Raw genomic sequence first — 5,121 nt, forward strand, 5'->3', positions numbered from 1 at the left:
CAGCTCCTCATCCAGGGCCAATGGGGACAAACTGAAACATAAGAGGTTTCAGTTGTATATGAGGAAAAACTTTACTCAGGGTGCCCAAGCCCTGGCCCAGACTGCCCAGGGGGGTTGTGGAGCCCCCTTCTCTGGAGATATTCAACCCCCACCTGAGTGAAGTCCTGTGTAACATGCTCTAGGAGAATCTGCTTGAGCAGGGGGCTTGGACTAGATGATCTCCCAAGGTCCCTTCCAACCTTTGCGATTCTGTGATTCTGTGACAAGGCCACCTCAGCTCTGGGGACTGGGGTTGTTCTCTGACATGGGCTGTAGCCAATGCAAAACTAACTTCAGATCTGAGGTCCTGCCCCGTGTTCCTCATGGTTGTTTTAATGAGGCTGTCCCGCTAATGCGGCAAGCGAGGGCTGGTGTTCCTGAGACTGGCTGGAGCACAAAGTCTGCCCTTGCGTTTGGTCCCTGGGTGGAAGTTCAGGCTAAAAACTAAACTGACGTGAAGCATGGAGTGGTCGGTGTGAGGCAGCACCTGCTGACCTCTGCTCTCTCCTCTGTAGCTGCCATGTCTTCCCCAAGTGTTTGGGACACTCATTACAGCCTTTCCTTGTCTGTAGTCCCTGCGTGCCAGACAGCCTGCACCTCGTCTGTGATCCTCTGTGCCTGGTATGTGTGGGTTTGGAGCAAGAAAGATCTTGTAGCGAGGGGGCTTGATTTCTCATGGGGTAACATGTTCAGAGCTCTCCCGGATGAGGCTTCCTTTCCAGCTTAGCCTCGCACCCCTTCCTTTGCAGTTGTGCTCCGCCATCTGCCCAGCCTGGTTGATTGACTCATGCTTGGTCTGGGCTACCAAGAGGGTGAGAAGTGGCTGTGAAGTCCAAATGAAGAAAGTCCCATGCTCCATCTTCTTTCCTATCCCCTGCACTGACTCGGAAGGCTTTGCCAGACCTTTTTATCCGAATAAAAGAGTTTCCTCTTCATTTCCACAAGCCTGGGAGAGCAGGCTGGGGTGCGGTTTCAGCCCTGCATTGTATCACAGGTACCAACGAGAGGAGGCAGAAGGTAACTTGTGCTTTTGCCTTTAGGGGCTGCTAGAAGCTGGTGAAGAGCGGCCGTGCTTGCGGCGTTGGGGAATTACTGCAGCGTGTGCTTGTTTATGGGCGCCGAGGACTTGTGTGTGCACATGGGACAGAGGTAAGGCTGCACGTGGGGCTTTAATTTCACTGTTTTCCTGTTTTCTGTTGCCTTAGTGCAGTTCTCTCCAGATGCTCCATCAGAAATATCTTTTGGGAGGAGCTGGGAGCCTGGTAGGGTGCTTTTGCTGTTGCCAAGGGTGGGCAGGTTGCACGATCAAGGCAGGCTGCTGCGAGAAGAGCTTGTGGCTGATTGGGTATTAATTAGTTTTGGAGTGAAATACGAGGAATGCAAAATACTATTTTAAGCTTCAGCTTGGCTGAGGGAAGGAAGGAAATGAGGCCCTGGGGATTAATGAAATGATTTCACTGATGTTTTTGTGGGGCAATAAGCCTGAAGTCAGAGTGCTTTTGACTTGCTGTACTCGGCTGAGGTCACAGACTTTCACATCTAATCCCTTCTCAGGGCACTGGCTTGGCAGTTTTACGAGGCTGAGCCTCCGGCAGGCTTCCCAACAGACCCTGGCGAAGGGTCTGGGAGCAGAGCACGCAGCCCCTGGGATTGCCAGCTCTGCCCCAGCCTCCTGGGCACTGGATCGGAGCCAGCTGCACTGTGTCGTGCATCCACATATGATGTGATGGGGGCTTAGCTACATGCAGCCGAGCAGCTTGATGCTCACCTGTGACTGCTAGAGGACGTATACGAAGGAAATCGGGAGGATCTCTGCTAGCTATGGAGAGGTGCTGCTCTTTTTGGCTGCTTTTTCACCCCTTGCTGTAATCAGGTCATGCTGAGGTTGGAAGTGGGGCCAGGGGAGTGAGGAGCTGTGAAGCCTGCATTGCGGCTGCCTGAGCTTGGATGGCTTTCGTGGGTGAGTATAGTGCTTGGATCGCCAGAGCTGTCACTTCAGCATCCTTCGGCAGCATTAAAGCAGCTTTGAAGAAAATCAATACCCAAGAACTTGCTGGGAAAGGCCAAGTCAGGAAAAAAGGAAAGGTTGATTACAGGAAAGTGTGATATATATACAGAGAGAACCAAGTCAGAAAAAGTTCAGCTACTTCAACGTCCAAGTTAAACAAGACGCATGTATTAATGAAAATACCCCTTCCACAGGCTCCCGCACAAAAGTCGGATGTGTCAAGCCCCTGGTTCTGGCTACTACACCCAGGCGTTAGCTGAAAAATGAGGTTCTGTAGCAGCCCCAAGAGGTCACCTCCACAGCTGCAGCGGGGTGAGAGCAGGGATAGAAATTTGGGCTGGTCACATTTGTTTGGATGCCTTTCATAGCAGTGCAGTAACATTCTGACAGCCTGTGCTGGTTAATCGCATAAATGGGCAAATGCCACAGAAGGCAGGTGTGAGATTTGCCGCTGATGTATGGGCTGGGTGGCTGGGGCTGGAAGTGAACCATTGGGTCCTATCCATCTTCTGGTCAAAGCAAAATCCATTCCTCATGTCTGTTGTCTACTCTTTTATCCGGTCTTGTTTTTAAAGCCCTGTGCAACAGTGCTTCCAGCCTTCTGCAAAGGAGACTATTCCCATTGCTCATAAATCTACTATCAGGAAGCTGTTTCCAAGATTAAAGCTTAAATGTTTCCCCTCTCTAGTTTCATGCCCCGGCTCCCAATTCCCTTCCTGCTGTAATCACCAGGTCTCGGTCTCCTCCCAGCAGCTCATGTGGATGTGTGCTGGGGTCTCCATACCTCACACCAAGACCCCCGCAAAAGCCACTAGGCCATGTCTGCCCCAAGAAGACTGGTGGGACATTTTGGAAATGGGGTGTGCTCCTCAAATGCTTGTAAATGGCTGAGCCAGGCTTTAGGCAGGCAATTGGGTAACGGCGTTGAGAAAAATATCTCTTGCCGTAGTTCCTTCTTGGCTACTTTAAGAGCTGTTCAGAGCGCTGACTTAGTGTTTGGCCCAGGGGTGGAGTAGTTAAAGGTCGTTATCTGGGCAAGGCCTGTGAGGCTTTGGGACAAGCTGTCAGTGCACTGGGAATGGACTGGAGTTCAGGGTCTGTTGTGGATATCATACCGCCTGTGGCAGGAACCAATGGTTCCTGAAACTGCTATAATCAACCATGGTGGTGAGAGCCCTTGGATCTGCAAAACTCACATGGTGTGTGGGCAGGGACTTCTGACGGAGGAGGGAGTGAAGGAAGGAAATGCACAGGACATCTGGGCTCACATGGGAGTGGAAGGAGTGAGGGAGCAGTGTGGGATCCTGAGCCGCTTGGCTGTGGCACTCAGCCCTTCATTAGTAAAGCTTGGAGAAGACCCCAAGTTTTTTCATCAGACCCTAAAATAAGACTAAGCCAAGGCAACAGTCACAGGAGAGGCTGATTACTTGGCAGAGGCCACTCTGTGTGATGGAAGAGGCAGGATGTGGCTTTCCCCAGCGCCCCTGGGCATGGGAGCGGGGGAAGGCCTTGGTTCTCCCTTTCTGGGAGCTCTGGGGGGGCTTTTCACACCGGCCTTTGATGTCCCTCCCAGCCTTCATCGCCCTCAACCCTGCTCTTCCCGGGGCCATCGCTCCCTGGGCCATTTTGGGGCAGCTCCTTGGGTTGGTAGGGGGAGAGGCTCCTGAGAAGGAACCCTTCTCTTCTGACCTCCCCTGTCACCTGAGGTCACCCTGTCACCTTTCCGTGCAGGTTGGCTAATCCCCTGTGGCTCCATCCTCTGGGACTTCAGGAGAGTTGAGGATGTGGACAGGAAAGGTGCTTGCCTTCAGCCCTTTAGCTGGCCTCTCCTAATGCCCTGTACCACCAGATAAAATCTTTTGTACGTTTTTTAATTTTTATTTTTACATGCAAAAGCAACACTGAGATTTCCTTCTGACATTTAACTCAGTCAGTAAGCGACAAACCGAATAAACATTCTTGTTTCACTGGGACAAAGGCTCCAAGATCCTGCTGTGACTAAAAGGTTTCATCATTTCCGAAGTGAAATGTTTCAGTAAGAAAAAAAAATTAGAAAAGAAGAACTAAAAATTACATGTTTCAATGTTTTTCTAATTATTTTCTCCATTTTGGCTGAAGCTATTAGTTAAATTTGGCCCCGCTTAACAAATAGTTTTGGAACCTTCCAAAACTTCTATTTTGGTGACTTTTCCCGTCATTGATGAATAACGGTTTGATCTCTGCCCTGCTCGCCAGTGCCCTGTGTGTTCCCCTTCACCCCTAGGTGCTTTCCTTTCAGGTTTGCTGCTGGGACCTGCTTCAGGACCCCAGCACCCTGGCTGCACAGCCTTCCCCCAGGCAGGCTGGGGCTGCCTCGAACCTTTCCCGTGCTGGATATATGGTGAGGTGCACGTGTGTGCATGTTGGGTGTGCTTGTGTGCTGTAAGGCTCTTGCTCATCTGTGTCTCTCTCTTCCATGTGGATGGAGCCTCCATGCCACGCAGCGATGGAGCAGGATCTTTTCCGCCAGACTGATCCCACGCTAACCTCGCAGTTGCACCCCATGACATACCGGGGCCGATCCGCTGTGCCAAGTTCCTCCCAGTCGCTGGCACAACATGTTTGTTGGATTCCAGGTGAGCAATGTTTTTCTCCCCAAAACCTGGCTGCTGTAAGCACGCTGCCTCTGCAGCTCAGCAGCAGTCCTGGAGATGAGCTGGGGAGCTTGCAAACCGAGGAATGGCAAACAAGCTGGGATCTTCGCTGTTGCCTCTGTTTGTCCTCGTGCCTGCTGTGCCTGCATGAGTCAGAGAGGAACAACATCTGCTGGTTTTTAGGGTCGCAGATGGCTTTGTTTAGCTTGTTAGTCGTGATAGCGTGGCCTGTGACTGACACATGGCTGCTTTCAGTGGTGGGTACTGAGGCTCAGAAACAAAAAGGCTAAAGCGTGGCCTTCTGGTAGTCAGCTTTGGACCTCACCTTGCCTCAACCATGGTTCAGTCCATGCCATGGCCCAGGGAGCTGCCCTGCTGAAGGATGGATGTGGTTCCAGGGCTAGTGGAGATGTAGCAGAGCCTCAGCCCTCTCCTCATGGT

Source organism: Egretta garzetta, unplaced genomic scaffold, assembly GCF_000687185.1.
Source record: "Egretta garzetta isolate BGI_Z169 unplaced genomic scaffold, ASM68718v1 scaffold4, whole genome shotgun sequence".
In the NCBI taxonomy this organism is placed as follows: Eukaryota; Metazoa; Chordata; class Aves; order Pelecaniformes; family Ardeidae; genus Egretta; species Egretta garzetta.